This window comes from Arachis stenosperma, chromosome 3 (assembly GCF_014773155.1).
Source record: "Arachis stenosperma cultivar V10309 chromosome 3, arast.V10309.gnm1.PFL2, whole genome shotgun sequence".
In the NCBI taxonomy this organism is placed as follows: Eukaryota; Viridiplantae; Streptophyta; class Magnoliopsida; order Fabales; family Fabaceae; genus Arachis; species Arachis stenosperma.
The window spans coordinates 20968094-20983963 of record NC_080379.1 but is presented as its reverse complement, the minus strand read 5'-3'; the positions used below and the strand labels follow the sequence as shown (position 1 = coordinate 20983963).

Below are 15870 nucleotides of genomic sequence, written 5' to 3'. Positions count from 1 at the left end.
CCTGGTTCTCTGTCCCTTTTCTGTCTCTTATTTCTATATCAAACTCTTACAGAAGCAACACCCATCTTATGAGCCTGAGTTTTGAATCCTGCTTTGTGAGTAAGTACTTAAGAGCAGCATGGTCAGTGTACACAATCACTTTTGACCCTACTAAATAGGATATAAACTTGTCAATGGCATAAACCACTGCAAGGAACTCTTTTTCTGTGGTTGTGTAATTCTTCTGTGCATCATTTAGAACACGGCTAGCATAATAAATAACATGCAGAAGCTTGTTGTGCCTCTGTCCTAGCACTGCACCAATAGCATGGTCACTGGCATCACATATTAGTTCGAATGATAATGTCCAGTCTGGTGCAGAAATGACTGGTGCTGTGACCAGCTTGGCTTTCAGGGTCTCAAACACCTGCAGACACTCTGTGTCAAACACAAATGGTGTGTCAGCAGCTAGCAGGTTACTTAGAGGTTTTGCAATTTTTGAAAAATCCTTTATAAACCTTCTTTAGAATCCTGCATGCCCCAGAAAACTTCTGATTGCCTTAACATTGGCAGGTGGTGGTAATTTTTCAATTACTTCTACCTTTGCTTGATCCACCTCTATTCCCTTGCTTGAAATTTTGTGCCCAAGGACAATTCCTTCAGTCACCATAAAGTGACATTTCTCCCAGTTTAAGACCAGGTTAGTCTCTTGGCATCTCTTCAGGACAAGTGCTAGATGATCAAGACAGGAGCTGAATGAGTCTCCAAATACTGAGAAGTCATCCATGAAGACTTCCAGGAATTTCTCTACCATATCAGAGAAGATGGATAACATGCACCTCTGAAAAGTTGCAGGTGCATTGCATAAACCAAAAGGCATTCTTCTGTAAGCAAATACGCCAAAAGGACAGGTGAATGCTGTTTTCTCTTGATCTTGAGGATCCATTGCAATTTGATTGTAGCCTGAATAGCCATCCAAAAAACAGTAATAATCATGACCAGCTAGTCTTTCTAGCATCTGGTCTATGAATGGTAAAGAAAAATGATCCTTTCTGGTGGCTGTATTGAGCCTTCTGTAGTCAATACACATACGCCACCCTGTAACTGTTCTTATAGGAACCAGTTCATTCTTTTCATTGTGAACCACTGTCATGCCTCCCTTCTTGGGGACAACTTGAACAGGGCTCACCCAGGGACTATCAGAAATAGGATAAATAATTCCAGCCTCTAGTAACTTAGTGACCTCTTTCTGCACCACCTCCTTCATGGCTGGATTTAGCCGCCTTTGTGGTTGAACCACTGGTTTGGCATTATCTTCCAATAGGATCTTGTGCATGCATCTTGCTGGGCTAATGCTCTTAAGATCACTTATGGACCATCCAAGAGCTGTCTTGTGTGTCCTTAGCACTTGAATTAATGCCTCTTCTTCCTGTGAATTTAAAGCAGAGCTTATGATCACTGGAAAAGTGTCACCTTCTCCCAGAAATGCATACTTCAGGGATGGTGGTAGTGGTTTGAGCTCAGGTTTGGGAGGTTTATCCTTTTCTTGTGGAATTTTCAGAGGTTCTTTTATTTCCTCTGGTTCCTCCTGATCAGGCTAAACATCTTTAAAGATGTCCTCTAGCTCTGATTCGAGACTCTCAGTCATATTGATCTCTTCCACCAAAGAGCCAATAATATCAGCGCTCATGCAGTCATTTGATGTGTCTGGATGCTGCATAACTTTGACAGCGTTCAACTTGAACTCATCCTCATTGACTCTCAGGGTCACTTCCCCATTTTGTACATGAATAAGAGTGCGTCCAGTTGCTAGGAAAGGTCTTCCTAGGATGAGGGTTGCACTCTTGTGCTCCTCCATTTCCAGCACTACAAAGTCAGTGGGAAAGGCAAATGGCCCAACCTTGACAATCATGTCCTCAATTATGCCTGATGGATGTTTAATGGAGCCATCAGCAAGTTGGAGACATATCCGGGTTGGTTTGACTTCTTCAGTCAACCCAAGCTTTCTGATAGTGGATGCAGGTATTAGGTTGATACTTGCTCCAAGGTCACATAGGGCTGTCTTGGTACAAGTACCTTCTAATGTGCATGGTATCATAAAGCTTCTTGGATCTTGAAGCTTCTCTGGCAAGCTTTTCAGAATGACTGCACTGCATTCTTCAGTGAGAAACACCTTTTCAGTTTCTCTCTAATCCTTCTTATGACTTAAGATCTCTTTCATGAACTTAGCATAAGAAGGTATTTGCTCAAGTTCCTCTGCAAACGGAATCTTTATTTCAAGAGTCCTTAGATAGTCTGCAAAGCGGGCAAATTGTTTATCCTGTTCCGCTTGGCAGAGTTTCTGAGGATAAGGCATCTTGGCTTTATATTCTTCAACCTTAGTTGCTGCAGGTTTATTCCCTATAGAGGTGGTTGGAGAAGCCTTCTTAGAAGGGTTACTATCAGCACTCTCAGGTGTCTGATTCCTCATTGGCATTTGAACGCCAGGACTGGGTGTAGGATGGGCATTTAACGCTAGCTTTCCACCCTTTTCTGGCGTTTGAATGCCAGAACTGGGCAAGGAATGGGTGTTTAACGCCAGCTTTTCCTCCTCTTCTGGCGTTCGAATGCCAGATGTACTCCTCTCTGGGCTTTTACTGTCCTCAGAGGGATTTTGGGTAGTGGTTTGGTTATCCTCTGCTAGTTGTTCCTTTCTTGGCTTTCTACTGCTTTGAATTGATACATTCAATGTCTTCCCACTCCTCAATTTAACAGCTTGGCATTCTTCCATTATCTGTTTAGATAGCTGCTGTCTTGTCTGATTCAATTGTGCTTCCATATTCTGGTTAGCATTTTTAGTTTTTTGGAGCATCTCTTTAAACTCTGCTAATTGTTTTGTCATCAGGAGCAATTGTTGATTAAATTCAACAATATGTTCTTGAGGATTAGGATCGGTAGTTACTGCCATAGCTTCTTCTTTTATAGAGGACTCCCTGCTTGAGTATAGATGTTGATTTCTAGCAACTGTATCTATGAGCTCTTGAGCCTCTTCAATCGTCTTCCTCATGTGTATAGATCCACCAGCTGAGTGGTCTAAAGACATCTGAGCTTTTTCTGTAAGCCCATAGTAGAAGATGTCTAACTGTACCCACTCTAAAAATATTTTAGAGGGGCATTTCCTTAGCATACCTCTATACCTCTCCCAGGCATTATAAAGGGATTCATTATCCTCTTGTTTAAAGCCTTGGATGTCTAGCCTTAGCTGTGTCATCCTTTTTGGAGGGTAAAATTGATTCAGAAATTTGTCTGATAACTGTCTCCATGTTTTTATGCTTGCTGTGGGTTGGTTATTCAACCACCTCTTAGCTTGATCTCTTACAGCAAATGGAAATAGTAACAATCTGTAGACATCCTGATCCAATTCTTTATCACGTACTGTGTCAGCAATTTGTAAGAACTGTGCCAGAAACTCAGTAGGTTCTTCCTGTGGAAGACCAGAATACTGGCAATTTTGCTGCACCATGATAATGAGTTGAGGATTTAGCTCAAAGCTGCTTGCTTTAATGGGAGGTATACAGATGCTACTCCCATATGCAGCTGTAATGGGGTTAGCATATGACCCCAGAGTCCTTCTGGACTGCTCAATTCCACTTAGGTCCATGATGGAGAAAGGGAGATGATGTGGATATTATTTTATTTTATTATTATTATTTTTTTTTTTATTAAAAGTAACCGAAAATAGGAAAATAAAATAAATGGAAAATAAAATAAAAATTCAAAAACCAAAAGAGAATAAAATCAAAGCAAATTGAAAACTAAATTAATTAATTAATTAAAAAGATATGATTGAAAATTATTTTGAAAAAGATTTGATTTTTGAAATGAGGAAAGAGAAAAACAACAAAATGACACCAAACTTAAAATTTTAAGAAAATCAAACACAAATTTTCGAAAATTTAAAGGAAAACACAAAGAAGACACCAAACTTAGAATTTTTAAAGGTAAAGAAACAACTAAGACTATGCAAATTCGAAAAATTAAAAGAAAGTAAAAGCATGCAATTGACACCAAACTTAAAATATGAAACTAAACTCAAATAAAAGGCTCTAAGCCAACAAAAATAAAATATTCCTAATCTAAGCAACAAGATAAGCCGTCAGTTGCCCAAACTCGAACAATCTCCGGCAACGGCGCCAAAAACTTGGTGCACAAAATCACAATCACACTTTTGCAATTCCGCACAACTAACCAGCAAGTGCACTGGGTCGTCCAAGTAATACCTTACGTGAGTAAGGGTCGATCCCACAGAGATTGTCGGCTTGAAGCAAGCTATGGTTATCTTGTAACTCTTAGTCAGGATATCAGTAATTCTCAGATTTAGTTGTAAAAAGTAAAAGAACATGAAATAAGTACTTGTTTTGCAGTAATGGAGAACAGGTTGAGGTTTTGGAGATGCTACATCTTATGAATCTCTACTTTCCTATTGTCTTCTTCTTCATGCACGCAAGGTTCCTTCCATGGCAAGCTGTATGTTGGGTTTCACCGTTGTCAATGGCTACCTCCCATCCTCTCAGTGAAAATGTTCAACGCGCTCTGTCACAGCACGGCTATTCATCTGTCGGTTCTCAATCATGTTGGAATAGAATCCAGTGATTCTTTTGCGTCTGTCACTAACGCCCCACAATCGCGAGTTTGAAGCTCGTCACAGTCTTTCAATCCCTGAATCTTACTCAGAATACCACAGACAAGGTTTAGACCTTCCGGATTCTCAAGAATGACCGCCAATCTGTTCTAGCTTATACTACGAAGATTCTGATCAAGGAATCCAAGAGATATCTACTCAATCTAAGGTAGAACGGAGGTGGTTGTCAGGCATGATGCTACGATTTTAGGAAATTGCACGATCGGCAAAAATTCCTTCCGGCAAGTGCACCGGTTATCGTCAAGTAAAAACTCACAATAGAGTGAGGTCGAATCCCACAAGGATTGGTTGAGTGAGCAATTCGGATTAGAAGTGTGTTCTAGTTGAGTGGAATCAAGATTTAGATGAGAATTGCGGAATGTAAAATTGGCGGGAAACGTAAATGGCAAGAAATTGAAATTGCGGAATCTTAAATTGCATGAATTAAAGAGCGAGAAGCTAAATTGCTGAAATTAAAAAAGGATCGGGGTGATTGCATGAATTTAATTGCAGAATGTAAAGAGAAAGTGGTAGATCAGAAATGGGGAATTCATTGGGTTTCAGGAGATATTGAGATCTTCGAATCAAAACATTTTTATCCCTTCCTCAACCAATGCGTTCATTGAATTTTGCTTGGCAATCTTATATGATTGGATCCCAATCCCTTGGCTCACCAATTCTCTCTAAAAACAAACAAATTCCCAATCCCTTGGTTTAAATGTTCATAAGAAGAGATGACGCTCGATCACTGATTATACCACACAGTTTCATGAACCACAATTTGGTAGGATTACATGTCACAATATCCATCCAAACCCCAATCCAATTCACTGTGAGAAAGCTTCTCTAGCATGAATCCTCCATTCCTTTCCCAAGGTTCCGAAGGATTCCAATTATGGATAGTTTCTTTCCCAAGACAACTAACCAATGGAATTAGATCGAGAAGCTTTCTAACAAAAATTCAAGAGAAAAGATTGAAGAAGAAGATAAAAACTATTATTGATTCATTGAATTACAATAGAGCTCCCTAACCCAATGAAAGGGGGTTTAGTGAGTCGTAGCTTTGAATTCAATTACAAAAAGTATGAAAACTCGAAAAATGATCCAAAGTCCTCTAACTAACTTAAATTCTATCCTATTTATACACTTTCTAAATTGAGCTTCTGTTGTGTTTCTTGGGCTTTGAGGCCTTTCCCTGATTTCCTTTTGCTTTGGGTTTATGATCCATAATCCTGATGAGGCTGCTGATCCAATTCTGTAACATTCATTGAGCCAACTTAGTGATAATCAAGTAATGACACATGACTCAACAAATTGAAATTCCAGACTCATCAATTCTTCAGGCCCAATCCCATAAACCATGATATTCAATTGGGTTTCATACCAGAGTACGTTTAAGTTAATGTTTGTGCTCAAATGCTAACTTAAAGCTGCAATATCTTTGGCCCAGAAACCTTTTCAAATAGTGGTGTTTAAGTTGCAGTTTAAGCTTAAACTGCAACTTAAACGCCAGACACTTCCAGTGATGCCTTTTGTGGAAGCACGTTTAAGTTCCAGTTTAAGGTTAAACTGGAACTTAAACGTTGGACACTCCTGGAGGTGGTATAACTCAAGCATGTTTAAGCTTCAGTTTAAGGTTAAACTGAAGCTTAAACGTGGAAATGGAAGAAAGCAACCCTGGAGGGTAAAGTAGTCGAACACGTTTAAGCTTCAGTTTAAGGTTAAACTGAAGCTTAAACGTGGAAATGGAAGAAAGCAACCCTGGAGTGTGGAATGGTCGAACACGTTTAAGCTCTAGTTTAAGCTTAAACTGGAGCTTAAACGTGGAAATGAAGAAAGCAACCCTGGAGGAGAATTTTGGTCGAACACGTTTAAGCTCCAGTTTAAGGTTAAACTGGAGCTTAAACGTGGAAATGGCTCCCTGGTGCATTTCTCATTTCTGGCGTTTAACTTCCAGTTTAAGGTTAAACTGGAGGTTAAACGCCACTTTCAGCTTTTCCTCAGCTTTCATGATTTTGGCGTTTAAGCTTAGCTTAAACGCCACTGATAGTTCCCAGCATTATATGGCTTGGCAGTTTAAGTTCCAGTTTAAGCTTAAACTGGAACTTAAACTCCACATGTGATATTCAAGCTTCCTTTATTGATTTTGTTGCTTCCTTGCCTAGCCTCTTCTTCCCTGAAGTCATCCAAACAACTGCATCAAAGTCTTGCAAAATTTCATGAGAAATCTTCCATTCATAGCATTCAAGTAATATAACTAAAAACTCATGGAATTTGCATCAAAATCATACTGTTTGGATGGTTCATTGCTTTGTTATTCATTTAACCATTCTTGGTTACTTTAAGCTCAAGAAAATGCATAAAACAACTAAAACTAACAGAAAAATGCTAGTGAAACTAGCCTAAGATGCCTTGGCATCACACAACACCAAACTTAATACTTGCTTGTCCCTAAGCAAGTTCTGAGTTATTTGAGAAGAAAGTATGAAACAAAAAGCAATTACATTGGCTATATTAGCAAGCATTTGAAGTTCATCAGAGGGGTTTTATGCAGAAAGTTGCAGCATCACTTTTTCATTCTTATCAGGCAAGATTATCACTTTTTCACTGCATCCATTAAACACTGCTATGGCCTCTTGTTATTCTTATGTCCTTGGCACTTTTCTCTTCTTTGTTTTTCTTTTTCTTAGAGCTCCTTTGCTCCTTGTTTGCTCAGTGTCATGTGTTGCACAAGCCTTTGGCATTTTCTTTTTCTTATCAGTGCACTACACATATCCACTACAGGCATTTTAGTTCACATTTCTTCTTGAGACATTGGTGCCCAGCACCTCTTTGTGTGACTAAATGTTTTGTATTTAGGTTGCTCTTGATAATGGACTTTTGGTTGATAATCCCGGGTTAGTTAACCCAAGTTACCAAGTGTTGAAACACTCCTCAGAACCTATTCATCCAAGCATATCCTTAATACATAAACACCACAGGCATTTGTCTCAGAAGTTCAAACCATTGTTGCCTAGCTTATTTTCTCAATTTTTTTTTTGCTTTTTGGTTGCCCTTTTTCAGTGGCTTTTTCTTCTTCTTTTTCTTTCTTTTTCATGGCCAAAGACATTTATTCATCAAGATCCATAGACAGTATTCAAACTTCTACACAAAAATGATAATTCTACACTCAATTTCTAGTGATCTGACTAAACAATCAAGCATGCATACCACCACTTAATTTTACTTGATTTGTCACTAATTGAGCCAAGTTACTTTTGTTCAAACTTTTCTTTTATTTTTGGAAACAGAACAAGCATGGTAAGCATTTGTTTAAGAAGGTAAAGTTATATCCAAACATCTAGGCATTCACTTTATTCAAAGCAGTAAACAAACACTCATACTAAAAACTTCACATTCCAAAAAGATTCAACAATTACAGTTTAAACCAGAACAAGCATGCTTTTGTTTGCCTTTTAAAGAATGGTCAAGGAACAACACCACCTTGTGAAATTTCTTGTTTTCTCTTTGTTGCCAGGAAACAATTTGATTTCTCCTTCTTCTCCTAGTTGTTGCTTCATGTTCTTTCTAAGATCCTTGTTTCCTTTCCTGCAAAGAGTGATGAAGTTGCTTGCTTCTCAAGCACTTGAGTGGTTAGCTCAACTATGTATGGGCAAGTGTCTGAGTCTTAAGTTGGTGTGTGAACACCAAACTTAGTCTCCTACTTACTCCTCTGCTCTTTGAATCCTTGAATTCTCCTTGGAATGAAGTTGCTGCTAAGGATTTTAAGCATTTCTGTGATTGCTTAGAATGGTTGTTCCTTTCATATAATTCAAAGGTTGTTGTGTTCAGTTGATCTGTATGGTGGAACACCAAACTTAGAGTCACACATTCCCCTTTGAATTATTGATCCACGAATTCATTGTTTGGTGTGAAACACCAAACTTAATTCTTTGCAATGCACAGAAACTACTTCACCTTTTTATTGAAACAAATAAAAGAAACAGCAAAGGAGTATTACCTCAGGTTGGGTTGCCTCCCAACAAGCGCTTCTTTAACGTCATTAGCTTGACGGTTATCCCTTGTTAGGGTGGATTGTAGTGCTTGATGTCCTCTCCTCTCACTATGAAAACGTCCCCATTTGATTCCTTCATGATTTCCAAATGTTCCATAGAAAGAACTTTCCTGATTGTGAACACTTGAGGGAGCTGGGAAGGAATGGTTTTGAGGCCAGGTGGGATTGGCAAATAATGACTTGATATCACTTTATCTCCCGGAGAGAAACCTTCAGTGGGAATTTTCTTGTTTCTCCACCCTCTTGGCAATTTCTTTACAATTCTTCCCTCTCTCTTGAGGATTTCTTCATTGACCCTTATGCCAGGAGGATCCTTCTGATCTGTTTCTATTGATTCTTGTGGCTTTAACTCTTGCAATTCTTGTTTGCCTTCCAAGGACTGTTTCAGAGTTTTAGCTGCTGGATTGCTTTCCTCCAAACACAGATGGCTACTATCATCCTTAGGCTTTTCAGGTTCTGGTTCAGGCTCAGATGCAGGTTTGAAAACATGGAAAATGAGTTGTTCATCATGTATTCTCAAAATTAGCTCTCCTTGTTCTACATCTATGAGCGCTCTAGCAGTGGCTAGAAATGGCCTTCCCAGAATGATAGGGTGTAGGTAGCTTTCCTCCATGTCCAAAATGACAAAGTCTGTGGGGAAGAAATAATTTCCCACTTTCACCAGCACATTCTCAACTACCCCTTCAGCTTGCTTCTGAGTTTTGTCAGCCATTTGTATGATTACATCAGTGGATCTCACCTCATTCAGTTGTAGCCTCTTCATAAGAGTCAGAGGCATCACATTTATGCTAGCTCCTAGATCACAGAATCCTCTGTCAATTTTTGTATCCCCTATGATGCAGGGGATATGAAAACTTCCTGGGTCTGTTTTCTTAGAGACTATGTCCTTCTTGATGAGGGCACTGCATTCTTTGTTCATTATTACAGTTTGTCCTCCCTTCAAAACTCTTTTCTTGCTCAGCAATTCCTTCAAATACTTGATATGTGTAGGCATCTGCTGGAGAATCTCAAGAAAGGGAATATTGATATGGAGAGACTTAAATGTCTCTAAAAACCTTGAATATGTTTTCCCTTTTTCACCTCCTCCTAACCTCTGAGGAAATTGTGCTTTTGGTTGGTATGTTTCCAGCATGCCTTTATTTTGCAGTTCCTTGGCTTGCTCAGTTTCACTTTCCTGCTTAGCTTCTTCCACACCTTCCTTCAAGATTTCTGGCTCCTGTTCTGAGGGTCTGATTCCTTCTTCTTCTGAGACTTCCTTCAATATGGTGATGGCCTTGCATTCTTCCCATCTCACTCCCTTTTGTTCCCCTTTAGGATTTTTTTCTGTGTCACTAGGGAACACTGCAGTTGACTTGGGGGCCTGTTGAGATAGCTCTCCTACTCGAGACTCCATCCTCTTGAGTTTTTCACCATGGTTCCTTAAGGTAGATCTCACATCATCCCTAAAGCTTTTCAACTCACTTATGTCCTGACCCATGTTTGCAAGCATTCCTTCTATCCTGTTTAATTGATCTTAAAATTGTTGGTTCGGATTAGGTTGGGTAGGTTGATTATTTTGGCCATGATATGGTGGTTGGGAGTAAGTGTTTTGTGTGGCTTGGTATGATCTTTGGTTGGAGTTTTGGTATGTGGAATTGTTATGTTGGTTGGGGTTGTAAGGTTTGTGGTTTTGTGGTTGGGTTTGCTGGTTTCCCCATCCAAAGTTTGGGTGGTTTTTCCAGCCTGGGTTGTAAGTGTTGGAATGTGGATCATATGGTTGCCTTTGTTGATTTCCCACATAGTTGGCCTCTTCCCAATCACCTCCTTCAGTGCTTACCTCCTCTTGATCTTGTGTGTGTATTGCAGCCACTTGATTTGTTTCTAATTTCCTGGTGAGCTCTGCTAGTTGCTTGGCAAACACCTTGTTTTGGGCTAGAATTGTATCAACATGGTTCAGCTCCATGACTCCCTTAGTGTTGTGTCTCTCTGAAGCATAGTAGTACTCATTCTCAGCCACTGTCTCAATCACTTCAATGGCTTCTTCCACAGTCTTTTTCCTGTTCAATGAACCTCCTGATGAATGGTCTACAGCCTTCCTTGATTCATAAGAAAGTCCATCATAGAAAATATGCAATTACACCCAGTCATGGAACATGTCTGGTGGGCATTTCCTTGTCAAATCCTTGAACCTCTCCCATGCCTCGTAGAGAGTTTCACCATCTTGTTGTCTAAAAGTCTGAACCTCAGATCGAAGCCTATTGACCTTTTGTGGGGGGTAGAAACGTGCCAGAAACTTGCTTTCCACCTCATCCCAGGTTGTTAGGCTCCCCCTTGGGAATGATTCCAGCCACTTAGCTGCCTTATCCCTAAGTGAAAATGGGAACAAGAGCAGTTTATAGGCATCTTCCTAGACTCCATTGGACTTCACAGTGTCACAAATTCTCAGGAATTTTGTGAGATGTTGGTTTGGATCTTCATTAGCACTCCCACCAAATGAACAATGATTCTCCACCAGTGATATTAGCTGTGGTTTGAGTTCAAAATTGTTGGCCTGAATGGGTGGTTTCTGAATGCTGCTACCACAATTCCCAGAGGTTGGGTTTATGTATGAACCAAGAACCCTCCTCTCGGGAATGGCATTGTTTCCATCAGCTCTCTCATGGTTGTGAACTTCTCTATCCATGTTGAGATCTAGAGCTTCCTCAAAATTGTCCTCAGATTCTCCTTCAGATTCTTCTTCTCCCAGTACTCTCTTCCCTCTTGCTTCCCTTCTAAGTTTATGAAGGGTCCTCTCTGGTTCGGTATATGGATGAGTTGATGTCTCTCCTCTCCTACCTGTCATACAAGAACACAGCACAGGCAACAAACAAGTGAAATACTCTTGGTTAATGGAAGAGTATGGTTAGAGCAGTTGAGGAATTAATTCAAATAGTTAGTGAGTCAGTGAGTTAGTTTCTTGAATTTAAAGGCATAAAGAAAGAAAGCAAGTAACAGAGTGCAGAAATTAAAATTCAACAAGTAACTTGAACTGAATTAACAAAACAAGAAAAATGTTCAATCTAGTTAACTTCCAATTTGAGAATTGTTAATCGAAAACCAATCCCCGGCAACGGCGCCATAAACTTGATGCTACGATTTTAGGAAATTGCACGATCGGCAAAAATTCCTTCCGGCAAGTGCACCGGTTATCGTCAAGTAAAAACTCACAATAGAGTGAGGTCGAATCCCACAAGGATTGGTTGAGTGAGCAATTCGGATTAGAAGTGTGTTCTAGTTGAGTAGAATCAAGATTTAGATGAGAATTGCGGAATGTAAAATTGGCGGGAAACGTAAATGGCAAGAAATTGAAATTGCGGAATCTTAAATTGCATGAATTAAAGAGCGAGAAGCTAAATTGCTGAAATTAAAAAAGGATCGGGGTGATTGCATGAATTTAATTGCAGAATGTAAAGAGAAAGTGGTAGATCAGAAATGGGGAATTCATTGGGTTTCAGGAGATATTGAGATCTCCGAATCAAAACATTTTTATCCCTTCCTCAACTAATGCGTTCATTAAATTTTGCTTGGCAATCTTATATGATTGGATCCCAATCCCTTGGCTCACCAATTCTCTCTAAAAACAAACAAATTCCCAATCCCTTGGTTTAAATGTTCATAAGAAGAGATGACGCTCGATCACTGATTATACCACACAGTTTCATGAACCACAATTTGGTAGGATTACATGTCACAATATCCATCCAAACCCCAATCCAATTCACTGTGAGAAAGCTTCTCTAGCATGAATCCTCCATTCCTTTCCCAAGGTTCCGAAGGATTCCAATTATGGATAGTTTCTTTCCCAAGACAACTAACCAATGGAATTAGATCGAGAAGCTTTCTAACAAAAATTCAAGAGAAAAGATTGAAGAAGAAGATAAAAACTATTATTGATTCATTGAATTACAATAGAGCTCCCTAACCCAATGAAAGGGGGTTTAGTGAGTCATAGCTCTGAATTCAATTACAAAAAGTATGAAAACTCAAAAAATGATCCAAAGTCCTCTAACTAACTTAAATTCTATCCTATTTATACACTTTCTAAATTGAGCTTCTGTTGTGTTTCTTGGGCTTTGAGGCCTTTCCCTGATTTCCTTTTGCTTTGGGTTTATGATCCATAATCCTGATGAGGCTGCTGATCCAATTCTGTAACATTCATTGAGCCAACTTAGTGATAATCAAGTAATGACACATGACTCAACAAATTGAAATTCCAGACTCATCAATTCTTCAGGCCCAATCCCATAAACCATGATATTCAATTGGGTTTCATACCAGAGTACGTTTAAGTTAATGTTTGTGCTCAAATGCTAACTTAAAGCTGCAATATCTTTGGCCCAGAAACCTTTTCAAATAGTGGTGTTTAAGTTGCAGTTTAAGCTTAAACTGCAACTTAAACGCCAGACACTTCCAGTGATGCCTTTTGTGGAAGCACGTTTAAGTTCCAGTTTAAGGTTAAACTGGAACTTAAACGTTGGACACTCCTGGAGGTGGTATAACTCAAGCATGTTTAAGCTTCAGTTTAAGGTTAAACTGAAGCTTAAACGTGGAAATGGAAGAAAGCAACCCTGGAGGGTAAAGTAGTCGAACACGTTTAAGCTTCAGTTTAAGGTTAAACTGAAGCTTAAACGTGGAAATGGAAGAAAGCAACCCTGGAGTGTGGAATGGTCGAACACGTTTAAGCTCCAGTTTAAGCTTAAACTGGAGCTTAAACGTGGAAATGAAGAAAGCAACCCTGGAGGAGAATTTTGGTCGAACACGTTTAAGCTCCAGTTTAAGGTTAAACTGGAGCTTAAACGTGGAAATGGCTCCCTGGTGCATTTCTCATTTCTGGCGTTTAACTTCCAGTTTAAGGTTAAACTGGAGGTTAAACGCCACTTTAAGCTTTTCCTCAGCTTTCATGATTTTGGCGTTTAAGCTTAGCTTAAACGCCACTGATAGTTCCCAGCATTATATGGCTTGGCAGTTTAAGTTCCAGTTTAAGCTTAAACTGGAACTTAAACTCCACATGTGATATTCAAGCTTCCTTTATTGATTTTGTTGCTTCCTTGCCTAGCCTCTTCTTCCCTGAAGTCATCCAAACAACTGCATCAAAGTCTTGCAAAATTTCATGAGAAATCTTCCATTCATAGCATTCAAGTAATATAACTAAAAACTCATGGAATTTGCATCAAAATCATACTGTTTGGATGGTTCATTGCTTTGTTATTCATTTAACCATTCTTGGTTACTTTAAGCTCAAGAAAATGCATAAAACAACTAAAACTAACAGAAAAATGCTAGTGAAACTAGCCTAAGATGCCTTGGCATCAAGGCACACGTTCATAGGTGAGAATGATGAGTGTCACGGATCATCACATTCATCAAGTTGAGGAACAAGTGATATCTTAGAATAGAAACAAGCGTGATTGAATGAGAAACAGTAGTAATTGTATTAATCCATCAGGACACAGCAGAGCTCCGCACCCCCAACCATGGGGTTTAGAGACTCATGCTATAGAAGATATAATATGAAATGTGTATTGTGTCATGAGGTAAAGATACAATAGAAAAAGGTACTATTTATAGTGAACTAGTGACCTAGAGTTTACAAGAATGAGTAAATGACATAAAAATCCACTTCCGGGGTCCACTTGGTGTGTGCTTGGGCTGAGCATTGAAGCTTTCATGTGTAGAGACTTTTTCTGGAGTTAAACGCCAGCTTTTGTGCCAGTTTGGGCGTTTAACTCCAACTTTTGTGCCAGTTCCGGCGTTAAACGCCGGGAATTCTGAAGCTGATTTGAAATGCCGGTTTGGGACAACAATTCTCGGGCAAAGTATAGACTATTATATATTGCTGGAAAGCCCAGGATGTCTACTTTCCAACGCAATTAGGAGTTTGCCAATTGAGCTTCTGTAGCTCCAGAAAATCCACTTCGAGTGCAGGGAGGTCAAAATCCAACAGCATCTGCAGTCCTTTTTCAGCCTCTGAATCAGATTTTTGCTCAGATCCCTCAATTTCATTCAGAAAATACCTGAAATCACAAAAAAACACACAAACTCATAGTAAAGTCCAGAAAAGTGAATTTTAAATAAAAACTAATAAAAACATACTAAAAACTAACTAAAATGTACTAAAAACACACTAAAAACAATGCCAAAAAGTGTATAAATTATCCGCTCATCATATGCCAAGGAACTAGTTAAGAAATTTGGTATGGAAAATGCCAAACCCATGGAAACTCCCATGCACCCTAGTTCAAAATTAGATAAGGGAGAAACTGAGAAAGATTTAGATGAGACCAGGTAAAGAGGAATGAATGGCTCTCTTATATACTTAACTTCCTCTAGATCCGATATTGTGCAAAGTATTGGAATGTGTTTAAGATTCCAATCTAAAACTAAAGAGTCTCATCTTTCTGCAGTTAAGAGGATCATTAGATATGTTCATGACACATCTAACTTTGGTCTTTGGTATCCCAAGATTGATGATTTTTCTACAGTTGGTTATTGTGATGCAGATTTTGCCGGTGATAGAGTTGATAGAAGGAGCACTTCAGGCTTATGTTGCTTCCTTGGAAAGTCCTTGAATGTTTGGTCAAGTAAGAAGTAGCCAACAGTGGCTTTATCCACTACAAAGGCTGAGTATATAGTTGCTTCTTCATGTTGTTTTCATCTTATGTGGTTAAAAACACAGCTTGCTGATTACAAGTTAAATGCTGAAAATATTTCCTTGTGTGATAATATGAGTGCCATTAATATTTCTAAAAATCAAGTTTTACACTCTAGGACTAAACATATTGAAGTGAAATTTCATTCTATAAGAGAACATGTTCAAAAAGGGGATATTAGCATTCAATTTGTTAAATCAGAAGAGCAATTGGCAGACATTTTCACTAAACCACTGCCTGAGGACAAATTCTGCATGCTTAGGACTAGTCTAGGAATTTTAAGTTATGATTCTTTGTTTGAAAGTTGCTGATGTGTTTGTTGGAGTTTTTGTCTCATAAACAGGTATGAGACAATTCTGGGCATGTGAAGAACGTACCCTTCAATCAGCGTGTTTTGGGCTTGTTGCAAGTGAAAATTGATCCGGGCCAACCTCAAAAATCAGATCTAGAGTGGTTCAATGTGTTTCCTTAAATCTAACCATCTCTGCACCCAATATGAATGTTACATT

General features: G+C 39.1%; 1 non-coding gene across 1 annotated transcript; it reads left to right on the top strand.

Moving 5' to 3' along the window:
- The first annotated feature begins 10825 nt into the window (after positions 1 to 10825).
- Positions 10826 to 10929, top strand: LOC130972658 (small nucleolar RNA R71). Its single transcript, XR_009083822.1, has one exon. It is a non-coding gene; the product is annotated as a small nucleolar RNA R71 (small nucleolar RNA).
- The last annotated feature ends 4941 nt before the right edge of the window (positions 10930 to 15870 follow it).